This window comes from Pseudophryne corroboree, chromosome 4, assembly GCF_028390025.1.
Source record: "Pseudophryne corroboree isolate aPseCor3 chromosome 4, aPseCor3.hap2, whole genome shotgun sequence".
In the NCBI taxonomy this organism is placed as follows: domain Eukaryota; kingdom Metazoa; phylum Chordata; class Amphibia; order Anura; family Myobatrachidae; genus Pseudophryne; species Pseudophryne corroboree.
In genome coordinates, this window is record NC_086447.1 from 402,305,755 (window position 1) to 402,320,046 (window position 14,292).

Genomic DNA, 14,292 nt, shown 5'->3' on the forward strand with positions numbered 1-14,292 from the left:
TTTTGCCAGGTTTCTTCACGTGCTATCCTCTGAAATATCCAGCATCATCATAGGTGATTTCAATATCATGATTGATAGTCTGAAATCTGCTGCTCATGCCTCCAAACTACCCTCTCTAATCTCCTCTCTCTGCCTCTCCCAATGGATTGGCTCCTCTACTCATCAGGAGGGCTACTGCTTTGATCTTGTATTCACTAGACTGTGCTCAGTTTCTGAATTCACTAACACTCCTTTTCCTCTCTCAGATCACAACCTTATCACATGCATGCTCTACTCCAAAACTTTAAACTCAATGTCACTGAAGTCCTCCAATCCACCACAAACCTGCAGAAATATAAATGCTATTAATTTTCAGGACCTTTCATCCATAACAAATGCTCTTACCAATTTCTGCATTCACTTCTCCTGAGACAGCTGTATAACACCTTAACCAGACTCTACAAATAGCCTTTGATTAAGTGGCTTTAGCTACCCATCACAATCACGTAGGCCTAGATGTTAACCATGGCACTCTAAGTTAACAAGACAACTACAAAAGCTCTCATGTAAAGTTGAACGTAAATGGCGTAAATCTCATACTCCAAGTGACATCCTCAAATACTGTATAAAACTATCTACCACTCCTATCATAATGGCCTGGACACTGCCAACAAATATATTTCCAAACTCTCATCTCCTCTTAAGCTTCTAACCACAAGCAACATTTTAATATATTTAAATCACTTTTCAACCCTCCCTCACCCAACCCACCAGCCACTATCAGTGCACAAGATCTTGTTTCCTACTTCAAGGACAAGACTGACACAATTGGAGATGAAATGTTATGCTCTTCTCCAGCCAGTGACCTGCGCAATTCCCTACCTGAATCCTATGACACCTACTCTTCATTTGATCCCACAAATAAAGATGAAGTATCAGCTCTCTTCTCATCCTCCTACTCTACTACCTCTCCTCTTGATTCTATTCCCTTAGAAATAATTTTCTGTGCTCATCCCAACTTTAGCTAAAATCTGTAATATCTCTCTTTCTCCTGGAATCTTGCCTTCACATTTCAAACATGCAGTGATTACGTCCATTCTGAAAACACAAATTTCTTACTCAACAATGTCTCAAATTACCATCCCATCTCTCAACTCCCATGCCCCTCCAAGCTACTTGACTTGTCTACACTCACCTCACACATTTTCTTAACTTACACAACTCACACAATTTACTGCGCCCACACAACTCACTGGACCCACTTCAGTCGGGCTTTCATTCCTAACACTCCAGAGAGATGGCACTGACTAAAGTAATGAATCATCTGGTCACTGCTAAGTCCAAAAGCCATTACTCATTTATTGTTCTTCTTGATCTCTCTGCTGCATTTGACACTGTTGACCATTCTTTTCCCATACAAACACTACAATCCATAGGTCTTCAGGACACAGCCCTTTATTGGTTCTCATCCAACCTATATAATTGCTCTTTTAGTGACGTATTCTCTGAATCCACCTCAACTTTGCTACCTCTGTCAGTTGGAGTACCGCAAGGCTTAGTCTTAGGTCCCCTGCTTTTCTCAATCTATACCACATCTCTTGGTAAACTAACTAGCTCTTTCGGATTTCAGTATCATCTTCACATGGATGATACTACTCAAATCTACCTATCCTCATAACAATTGTCATCCTCTGTATTGGTCCATGTAACTGAATGCCTTTCTGCCATTTCATCTTGGATGTCATCTTGCCACCTCAAGCTTAATATTTTAAAAACAGAAATAATTTATATTTTAACTGACTAGGAGTAGTTTCCAACCTTATGTCTCTGTCACTGTTGAGAACTCGACAATCAATCCGACCCCACAAGCTTGCTGCCGAGGTGTCATGAACTGTCCGTTGTTTACCATATTAGATCTGTCTCAAAATAATGTTACATGCATCAAAAAAATATTCCAAATACAACCATATCTTACACAAGCCGCTGCGAAAATTGTAATCCAAGCACTCTTTATCTCCCGCATTGATTATTGCAATAGGCTTCTTACTAGTCTAACCAAAAGATACTCTTTCTAAAGAGAGTCATTCTGAATGCAAATGCAAGGCTAATCTTCCTTGCTAGATGTCTATCGTCAAGGATCCACTGTGTCATGCCCTTCATTGGTTACCTGTTTTCTACCGTATTCTAGAGATGAGCGCCGGAAATTTTTCGGGTTTTGTGTTTTGGTTTTGGGTTCGGTTCCGCGGCCGTGTTTTGGGTTCGAACGCGTTTTGGCAAAACCTCACCGAATTTTTTTTGTCGGATTCGGGTGTGTTTTGGATTCGGGTGTTTTTTTCAAAAAACACTAAAAAACAGCTTAAATCATAGAATTTGGGGGTCATTTTGATCCCAAAGTATTATTAACCTCAAAAACCATAATTTACACTCATTTTCAGTCTATTCTGAATACCTCACACCTCACAATATTATTTTTAGTCCTAAAATTTGCACCGAGGTCGCTGTGTGAGTAAGATAAGCGACCCTAGTGGCCGACACAAACACCGGGCCCATCTAGGAGTGGCACTGCAGTGTCACGCAGGATGTCCCTTCCAAAAAACCCTCCCCAAACAGCACATGACGCAAAGAAAAAAAGAGGCGCAATGAGGTAGCTGTGTGAGTAAGATTAGCGACCCTAGTGGCCGACACAAACACCGGGCCCATCTAGGAGTGGCACTGCAGTGTCACGCAGGATGGCCCTTCCAAAAAACCCTCCCCAAACAGCACATGACGCAAAGAAAAAAAGAGGCGCAATGAGGTAGCTGTGTGAGTAAGATTAGCGACCCTAGTGGCCGACACAAACACCGGGCCCATCTAGGAGTGGCACTGCAGTGTCACGCAGGATGTCCCTTCCAAAAAACCCTCCCAAAACAGCACATGACGCAAAGAAAAAAAGAGGCGCAATGAGGTAGCTGACTGTGTGAGTAAGATTAGCGACCCTAGTGGCCGACACAAACACCGGGCCCATCTAGGAGTGGCACTGCAGTGTCACGCAGGATGTCCCTTCCAAAAAACCCTCCCCAATCAGCACATGATGCAAAGAAAAAGAAAAGAAAAAAGAGGTGCAAGATGGAATTGTCCTTGGGCCCTCCCACCCACCCTTATGTTGTATAAACAAAGCAGGACATGCACACTTTAACTAACCCATCATTTCAGTGACAGGGTCTGCCACACGACTGTGACTGATATGACGGGTTGGTTTGGACCCCCCCCAAAAAAGAAGCAATTAATCTCTCCTTGCACAAACTGGCTCTACAGAGGCAAGATGTCCACCTCATCTTCACCCTCCGATATATTACCGTGTACATCCCCCTCCTCACAGATTATCAATTCGTCCCCACTGGAATCCACCATCTCAGCTCCCTGTGTACTTTGTGGAGGCAATTGCTGCTGGTCAATGTCTCCGCGGAGGAATTGATTATAATTCATTTTAATGAACATCATCTTCTCCACATTTTCTGGATGTAACCTCGTACGCCGATTGCTGACAAGGTGAGCGGCGGCACTAAACACTCTTTCGGAGTACACACTTGTGGGAGGGCAACTTAGGTAGAATAAAGCCAGTTTGTGCAAGGGCCTCCAAATTGCCTCTTTTTCCTGCCAGTATAAGTACGGACTGTGTGACGTGCCTACTTGGATGCGGTCACTCATATAATCCTCCACCATTCTATCAATGTTGAGAGAATCATATGCAGTGACAGTAGACGACATGTCCGTAATCGTTGTCAGGTCCTTCAGTCCGGACCAGATGTCAGCATCAGCAGTCGCTCCAGACTGCCCTGCATCACCGCCAGCGGGTGGGCTCGGAATTCTGAGCCTTTTCCTCGCACCCCCAGTTGCGGGAGAATGTGAAGGAGGAGATGTTGACAGGTCGCGTTCCGCTTGACTTGACAATTTTGTCACCAGCAGGTCTTTCAACCCCAGCAGACTTGTGTCTGCCGGAAAGAGAGATCCAAGGTAGGCTTTAAATCTAGGATCGAGCACGGTGGCCAAAATGTAGTGCTCTGATTTCAACAGATTGACCACCCGTGAATCCTTGTTAAGCGAATTAAGGGCTGCATCCACAAGTCCCACATGCCTAGCGGAATCGCTCCCTTTTAGCTCCTTCTTCAATGCCTCCAGCTTCTTCTGCAAAAGCCTGATGAGGGGAATGACCTGACTCAGGCTGGCAGTGTCTGAACTGACTTCACGTGTGGCAAGTTCAAAGGGCATCAGAACCTTGCACAACGTTGAAATCATTCTCCACTGCACTTGAGACAGGTGCATTCCACCTCCTATATCGTGCTCAATTGTATAGGCTTGAATGGCCTTTTGCTGCTCCTCCAACCTCTGAAGCATATAGAGGGTTGAATTCCACCTCGTTACCACTTCTTGCTTCAGATGATGGCAGGGCAGGTTCAGTAGTTTTTGGTGGTGCTCCAGTCTTCTGTACGTGGTGCCTGTACGCCGAAAGTGTCCCGCAATTCTTCTGGCCACCGACAGCATCTCTTGCACGCCCCTGTCGTTTTTTAAAAAATTCTGCACCACCAAATTCAAGGTATGTGCAAAACATGGGACGTGCTGGAATTTGCCCATATTTAATGCACACACAATATTGCTGGCGTTGTCCGATGCCACAAATCCACAGGAGAGTCCAATTGGGGTAAGCCATTCCGCGATGATCTTCCTCAGTTGCCGTAAGAGGTTTTCAGCTGTGTGCGTATTCTGGAAACCGGTGATACAAAGCGTAGCCTGCCTAGGAAAGAGTTGGCGTTTGCGAGATGCTGCTACTGGTGCCGCCGCTGCTGTTCTTGCGGCGGGAGTCCATACATCTACCCAGTGGGCTGTCACAGTCATATAGTCCTGACCCTGCCCTGCTCCACTTGTCCACATGTCCGTGGTTAAGTGGACATTGGGTACAGCTGCATTTTTTAGGACACTGGTGACTCTTTTTCTGAGGTCTGTGTACATTTTCGGTATCGCCTGCCTAGAGAAATGGAACCTAGATGGTATTTGGTACCGGGGACACAGTACCTCCAACAAGTCTCTAGTTGGCTCTGCAGTAATGATGGATACCGGAACCACGTTTCTCACCACCCAGGATGCCAAGGCCTCAGTTATCCGCTTTGCAGTAGGATGACTGCTGTGATATTTCATCTTCCTCGCAAAGGACTGTTGAACAGTCAATTGCTTACTGGAAGTAGTACAAGTGGGCTTACGACTTCCCCTCTGGGATGACCATCGACTCCCAGCGGCAACAACAGCAGCGCCAGCAGCAGTAGGCGTTACACGCAAGGATGCATCGGAGGAATCCCAGGCAGGAGAGGACTCGTCAGAATTGCCAGTGACATGGCCTGCAGGACTATTGGCATTCCTGGGGAAGGAGGAAATTGACACTGAGGGAGTTGGTGGTGTGGTTTGCGTGAGCTTGGTTACAAGAGGAAGGGATTTACTGGTCAGTGGACTGCTTCCGCTGTCACCCAAAGTTTTTGAACTTGTCACTGACTTATTATGAATGCGCTGCAGGTGACGTATAAGGGAGGATGTTCCGAGGTGGTTAACGTCCTTACCCCTACTTATTACAGCTTGACAAAGGGAACACACGGCTTGACACCTGTTGTCCGCATTTCTGGTGAAATACCTCCACACCGAAGAGCTGATTTTTTTGGTATTTTCACCTGGCATGTCAACGGCCATATTCCTCCCACGGACAACAGGTGTCTCCCCGGGTGCCTGACTTAAACAAACCACCTCACCATCAGAATCCTCCTGGTCAATTTCCTCCCAAGCGCCAGCAACACCCATATCCTCCTCATCCTGGTGTACTTCAACACTGACATCTTCAATCTGACTATCAGGAACTGGACTGCGGGTGCTCCTTCCAGCACTTGCAGGGGGCGTGCAAATGGTGGAAGGCGCATGCTCTTCACGTCCAGTGTTGGGAAGGTCAGGCATCGCAACCGACACAATTGGACTCTCCTTGTGGATTTGGGATTTCGAAGAATGCACAGTTCTTTGCTGTGCTGCTTTTGCCAGCTTGAGTCTTTTCATTTTTCTAGCGAGAGGCTGAGTGCTTCCATCCTCATGTGAAGCTGAACCACTAGCCATGAACATAGGCCAGGGCCTCAGCCGTTCCTTGCCACTCCGTGTGGTAAATGGCATATTGGCAAGTTTACGCTTCTCCTCCGACAATTTTATTTTAGGTTTTGGAGTCCTTTTTTTTCTGATATTTGGTGTTTTGGATTTGACATGCTCTGTACTATGACATTGGGCATCGGCCTTGGCAGACGACGTTGCTGGCATTTCATCGTCTCGGCCATGACTAGTGGCAGCAGCTTCAGCACGAGGTGGAAGTGGATCTTGATCTTTCCCTAATTTTGGAACCTCAACATTTTTGTTCTCCATATTTTAATAGGCACAACTAAAAGGCACCTCAGGTAAACAATGGAGATGGATACTAGTATACAATTATGGACTGCCTGCCGACTGCAGACACAGAGGTAGCCACAGCCGTGAACTACCGTACTGTACTGTGTCTGCAGCTAATATAGACTGGTTGATAAAGAGAAGATGTCTATGTAACTATGTATGTATAAAGAAGACTGAAAAAAATCCACGGTTAGGTGGTATACAATTATGGACGGACTGCCTGCCGAGTGCAGACACAGAGGTAGCCACAGCCGTGAACTACCGTACTGTACTGTGTCTGCAGCTAATATAGACTGGTTGATAAAGAGAAGATGTCTATGTAACTATGTATGTATAAAGAAGAATGAAAAAAAACCACGGTTAGGTGGTATACAATTATGGACGGACTGCCTGCCGAGTGCAGACACAGAGGTAGCCACAGCCGTGAACTACCGTACTGTACTGTGTCTGCAGCTAATATAGACTGGTTGATAAAGAGAAGATGTCTATGTAACTATGTATGTATAAAGAAGAATGAAAAAAAACCACGGTTAGGTGGTATACAATTATGGACGGACTGCCTGCCGAGTGCAGACACAGAGGTAGCCACAGCCGTGAACTACCGTACTGTACTGTGTCTGCAGCTAATATAGACTGGTTGATAAAGAGAAGATGTCTATGTAACTATGCATGTATAAAGAAGAATGAAAAAAATCCACGGTTAGGTGGTATTACAATTATGGACGGACTGCCTGCCGAGTGCAGAGACACAGAGGTAGCCACAGCCGTGAACTACCGTACTGTGTCTGCTGCGACTGGATGATAAATGATATAAAAAATATATATATATCACTACTGCAGCCGGACAGGTATATATTATATATTATATAATGACGGACCTGCTGGACACTGTCTGTCAGCAGAATGAGTTTTATTTTTATAGAATAAAAAAAAAAAAAACACACAAGTGAAGTCACACGACGAGTGTTTAACTTTTTCAGGCAATCACAATATAAGTATACTACTAACTATACTGGTGGTCAGTGTGGTCAGGTCACTGGTCAGTCACACTGGCAGTGGCACTCCTGCAGCAAAAGTGTGCACTGTTTAATTTTAATATAATATGTACTCCTGGCTCCTGCTATAACCTATAACTGGCACTGCAGTAGTGCTCCCCAGTCTCCCCCACAATTATAAGCTGTGTGAGCTGAGCAGTCAGACAGATATATAATATATATAGATGATGCAGCACACTGGCCTGAGCCTGAGCAGTGCACACAGATATGGTATGTGACTGACTGAGTCACTGTGTGTATCGCTTTTTTCAGGCAGAGAACGGATATATTAAATAAACTGCACTGTGTGTCTGGTGGTCACTCACTATATAATATATTATGTACTCCTGGCTCCTGCTATAACCTATAACTGGCACTGCAGTAGTGCTCCCCAGTCTCCCCCACAATTATAAGCTGTGTGAGCTGAGCAGTCAGACAGATATATATAATATTATATATAGATAATAGATGATGCAGCACACTGGCCTGAGCCTGAGCAGTGCACACAGATATGGTATGTGACTGACTGAGTCACTGTGTGTATCGCTTTTTTCAGGCAGAGAACGGATATATTAAATAAACTGCACTGTGTGTCTGGTGGTCACTCACTATATAATATATTATGTACTCCTGGCTCCTGCTATAACCTATAACAGGCACTGCAGTAGTGCTCCCCAGTCTCCCCCACAATTATAAGCTGTGTGAGCTGAGCAGTCAGACAGATATATATAATATTATATATAGATAATAGATGATGCAGCACACTGGCCTGAGCCTGAGCAGTGCACACAGATATGGTATGTGACTGACTGAGTCACTGTGTGTATCGCTTTTTTCAGGCAGAGAACGGATATATTAAATAAACTGCACTGTGTGTCTGGTGGTCACTCACTATATAATATATTATGTACTCCTGGCTCCTGCTATAACCTATAACTGGCACTGCAGTAGTGCTCCCCAGTCTCCCCCACAATTATAAGCTGTGTGAGCTGAGCAGTCAGACAGATATATATAATATTATATATAGATAATAGATGATGCAGCACACTGGCCTGAGCAGTGCACACAGATATGGTATGTGACTGACTGAGTCACTGTGTGTATCGCTTTTTTCAGGCAGAGAACGGATATATTAAATAAACTGCACTGTGTGTCTGGTGGTCACTCACTATATAATATATTATGTACTCCTGGCTCCTGCTATAACCTATAACTGGCACTGCAGTAGTGCTCCCCAGTCTCCCCCACAATTATAAGCTGTGTGAGCTGAGCAGTCAGACAGATATATATAATATTATATATAGATAATAGATGATGCAGCACACTGGCCTGAGCCTGAGCAGTGCACACAGATATGGTATGTGACTGAGTCACTGTGTGCTGTGTATCGCTTTTTTCAGGCAGAGAACGGATTATAAAGTAAACTGCACTGTCCTCACTAGTAAACTCTCTCCACTCAGTCTCTACACTTCTACAGTAACAGTACTCCTCCTAGTCAGCTCCAGTAAATCTCTCTCAGTCTCTTATAATCTAAATGGAGAGGACGCCAGCCACGTCCTCTCCCTATCAATCTCAATGCACGTGTGAAAATGGCGGCGACGCGCGGCTCCTTATATAGAATCCGAGTCTCGCGATAGAATCCGAGCCTCGCGAGAATCCGACAGCGTCATGATGACGTTCGGGCGCGCTCGGGTTAACCGAGCAAGGCGGGAAGATCCGAGTCGCTCGGACCCGTGAAAAAAAACATGAAGTTCTGGCGGGTTCGGATTCAGAGAAACCGAACCCGCTCATCTCTACCGTATTCAATTTAAAATACTTTTACTCACACACAAGGCCATTAACCAAACTACACCAACATGCATCTGTTCACTTATCTCAAAATATCTCCCAACCTGACCTCTTTACTCTTCACAAAATCTACGTCTCTCATCCACACTTATTGTTTGCTCCCCTTCATGATTACAGGACTTTCTTTGGTGTGCACCCACTCTGTGGAATGCACAATAAGACTCTCCTCTAGTCAGGGGCATAGCCAGAACTTTGTAGGCCCCATAGCAACATTTTGAAGGGGCCCCCGTCCCAATGCTTCTATAGAAACAGTTTTCTGCAGCAGTTGTTAATTTTATGCCCTATAATAGTGCCCTAGTTCATTTTCTGAACCATAGTAGAGCCTTATTTAATGTAATGCCCCATAGTAGTGCCCTAGTTTATTTTATGAATCGCAATAGTGCTTAAGTTCCCCATATGTCACATTTCAGAGCTGCTAGTACACATATACTGCACAGTACCCTCAATTCACATTATGACATATGGTGCTCCCTATTCATATTGTGCTTCATTACAGTGCCCCGGTTCATATTGTATTACATTAAAATGCTCTCCAGTTCATTTTATACCACACTACAATAAGCAGTTCCAGAGGCATACCTAGATATATTGCAGGCCCCAAGGAAAAAGTTTGAAAGGACCCCTACTTATCACCCAATGGTGATAAATGTATATAACACATGTAACTTTGACAGGGAAGGTGGGCCCCTCTCAGCTCTGGGCCCCATAGCAGCTGAACTGCCTGCATCTATGGTAGCTACACCCTTGCCTCTAGTCAAGCTTATCAAATTATGGAACCATCCACATAACCTTTATAAACTTCCCTAACTAATTGCTTCCCCACTGTACAGTCCACATATATCCTCACATTTTCTCTTTCTTCACTATCATATCCTCCTGACCCGAGGCCAACATTGCTGTGTAACTATATCATACAGCCCACAAAGAACATTTGCAATCTGGTGGACCATTATGCAATGAATAACATCCAACCTTGAGCCTAATTCAGACCTGGTCAAACGCAGGCTATTTTTTGCACTGCTGCGACCAGGTAATCGCCGTTTACAGGGAAGGGGGTAAACGCTGTGCAGGTGTGTGATCAGCTGTGCAGAGAGCTGCACAAACAAAAGTTTGTCCAGTTTCTGCACAACCCAGGACTTATGTATATATGTAGAGGCAAAAGTATGACTCTTGTTTGGGCGCACTCTTGTGTTGACTATCTATTAGTTGATAAGTCAAATATTTGAGGAGCTGTTCAGGATGGAAGTGAACAAGCCCGAGATCGGGTGAAACGCGTTTTCCTGCATTCCTACAAGCACCCGACCTGTCTGACACTTGGAGTGGTGATGTTGAACATTGTTGTATCATTCTTATTGCTAAGATTAAGCTTTTTTGTTATAGTGGAGAATTTGCTCTAAACTTTATTGCTGGTGTTTCCAGCTCTAATATAATGTGCTACATTCATCTCTCACATCCAAGCAGAAACAGGATAGGTGTGGTGTGATTTCTGCATTCCTACAAGCACCCGACCTGTCTAACCTTTGGAGTGGTGATGTTGAACATTGTTGTATCATTTCTATTACTAAGATCAAGCACTTTGTTTATAGTGTATTTATTGCTCTGAGCTATATTGCTGTTGTTTCCAGCTCCAATCTAATGTGTCACACTCATCTCTCACATCCAAACACAAACAGGATAAATGTGGTGTGATTTTTGCATGTACCCCTGGTAATTTCTAATTGTGTATCGCATGCCCTCACTAAGCTCTCTCACCATTGAGAGAAGTGTTTAGGGGTATCTCTTCCCTTTTTGCCCTAGGCATAGCCCTGTGCCACTAATTAAGATCTGTCCCTATATGGGACACGTTGCTCATATTACTTTTGCAATCTGAGGTTCTGATGCACGACATAAGTTTATCCGTTAAACTGTTTATTGCTGCATAGATTCTAAAGTGCACCAATAACCATAGACCTATATACTTTTCCCTCACACTATACATAAGGTATTTGTTTTCACATATATTTTGTGCATTATTTTTTATTCTTCCACCTTTTCCATCTTTGGTGGATATTTGTTTTCAAACACTAGCCATCTTGTTCTATCTTTTAGGATTTTACACAAATCAGATATCTGAGGTAACCCCTAGGGTACCTACAGTTAACGTGTACATAACTTTCTATTGTGCTTTTTTCCTCTTCCCTTCTTAGAATCACATATATATCCTTTCTAACTGATCTTTCTTCTGTGAACTCTCATCCACGATTCAGAGGAGCGTGTCCCCGCAGGAGATACGCTTCCTCGGTCTAACGTTGACAGCAGATTCACACCTGTTTACTTTTCTGGTACCTATCATTTATTATTGTTTTCTCTTTTAAATACGTATTTCTGGCATTTTTTTTTTTTTTTTTTAGAGGAGGATTTTATCCCTCCATTTCGGTGCACTCTCATTGGTGCTATAGGTTTGAACTTTCCTACGACCATACCCCTACGTTCACGCCCAATCTCGTCCGATCTTGGAAGCTAAACGCAGGTGGGCTGGGTCAGTACCTAGATGGGCGACCACTAGGGAATACCCAGTGAAGTAGGAAATTCCCCTTCCTGTAGAAGAAATACCAACAGCAGTATCACCACTCATACCTTATTTCCTTATCTCTTTCAAATCATTATGTAGGTCATTGCTTAGAAGTGTTATCAAGTGTATGGGATCTCCCACTTCACGAGTGTAACCTAATCAGGGCTGCATTAATACAAACACAGTTTGTACAGATCTTGGGCAGAGGGAAGTAACTTAACACGTAGCTAACTTCCGACATGCAATTATCCAGGTATAATTAAGATCTGAACATTTATTTGGTAGACCTTTGTCTCCAGCTAACCTATCTACACCTACCCCATCTCCAACCTGTCATGTTTAACCCCTATGGACTTTAAAGAGCAGAAATAAATATTGTACTGGAATTTTTCCTCAAATATTTGACTTATCAACTAATAGATAGTCAACACAAGAGTGCGCCCAAACAAGAGTCATACTTTTGCCTCTACATATATACATTTTCCCCCCTTTTTTTTGACTCTGGGCGCACCGCCACACGGACAGATACTATTGCGACATTTCAGCATTATTGTCCATTTTTGTGGCATTCATATTTATACGTACCTTGAATCTAGGTCGGTGCAGGATCAAAAAACTTCTTTTTTTTTTTTCAACCCAGGACTTACTCAGCCACTGCGATGATCCGGGATGTTGCTGATGTCAGGAACCCTCCCTGGAAATGGGCAGGCACGCCTGCGTTTTTCTGGACACTCCCAGGAAACGGCGAGTTGTCGTCCACGAACGCCTTCTGCCTGTTAATCTTCTTGTGATCGCCGATGCAATCACTTTCTTCGTTCGATTTGTCGCTGCCCAACGACGGCCGTCGCCGGTGGCCAACACGCCTGCGCATTGCAGGTCACACGCATGCGCAGTACAGATACGGTCACATGGCTGCAAAAAAATGCAGCGTACAATCGAGTCTGAATACCACTCTTGTGTTACAATTCCTACTTCCCTATACATTGTAAGCTTGCAAGCAGGGCCTTCCTACCTTTATGACTGTCTGTTATTTCCCAGTTTTGTTTTATCACTGCTGTTTCCAATTGTAAAGTGAAATGGAATTTGAAGCGCTATATAAGAAACTGTTACTAAAAATAGTAATACATTCTGTAATTTTTATTGAAAAGATATACAACAGTCAAAGGAAAAAAAGGTACCCAAATACAGGACTAGGGTAACATTAGTGCAAAAGCAGAAAAAAGGTGCAGAATTACACCAGGGTCCAGATGTAATGAAGTCCTAGTTGACCAGAGGTGCGGGTTCCCAGCCAAACTCAGACTTTTTTTAAAGCAACAAGCATGTACATGGCAAATCCATGCCTTGTATGTAATTGCCTCTTTATAAAAAAAACATCCAAGTTCGTCTGGGAACCCACACCTCCAGCCAACTCGGACTTCATTCCATCCGGCCCCAAGTATATTTGATACAATAGTGGGGCACATAAAGGCATGATGACAAATACATTTATTCATGGCAATGCATACAATTCAGAAACATAATGCTCAGACTGAATTTAAGTGATTAAAGTAAGGAAGCAAAATCCACCAACAGAGAGGTACATATAATAAGAATAGAGCAGTGCTCCAGGGGCTGTTAAGAAACTGGTGCAGAAACCAGTGACCGCACAGGGTCTGCCTCACATAGAGGGAGACTATAACCTATGACAAGCGCAGCGAGCCACCATGCCCTCAGCGTGGCGAGCGAAGCGAGCCTGCAAGGGGATTTCTAGCGCTTGCCTCGCTGACGGCATACTGGCGTGCGGGATGCCACTGTCAGTATCTTGACAGCCAGCAACCCGGCCGCTGATAAATAGTATGTATTCCCTGGAGACCTCTGTCTCCTGCACAAATTATTATATCCCAGAAACTAGCAACTTGGGTACATTCCCAGAGGTGCTAGAATGTGCCCAAATCAGCCCTGAATTTAAGAAACTGGGAACTGTACCGACCCCCAAACCTACACAAGAGCACTGGAGTGTGGTACACTCTGTGCAGCAGATAAAGTTGAGGTAGTGGACACATAAGCCATTTTTGTGATGATTTGTCCCATATAGTAACCATTTTATCTTCCTAAGGCATATAGCTCACAGAGAGAGAGACCACTCCCCACCTACCCCAGACTACCTTTGTATGCATCACTGAAAGCTCAGATAGCAATTAAGAGTGCCACAGAGGAATTGTTGAGACCAGACCATCCCCCACAGTAGCTTCATAGCAAACTCCCATATCTGCGTGGCCTGAGCTATTAGGAAAATACTAGCTCCAACCTCCTTACTGCTAAGCAATGCCTTCAAAGGGGTATGCCTCAGACCCATCTGAGCCACCATGAGAACATAGAGCTCCTGGGAGTCAGTATCCCTGAGTCAGCTCCACAATTGAGCCAGTTGGGATGCATAATACTATAATTTAAAATGTG

At 44.2% G+C, this 14,292-nt stretch overlaps 1 pseudogene; it reads left to right on the forward strand.

Moving 5' to 3' along the window:
- The first annotated feature begins 11,753 nt into the window (after positions 1-11,753).
- Positions 11,754-11,872, forward strand: LOC134913739 (5S ribosomal RNA; annotated as a pseudogene).
- Positions 11,873-14,292: the final 2,420 nt, after the last annotated feature.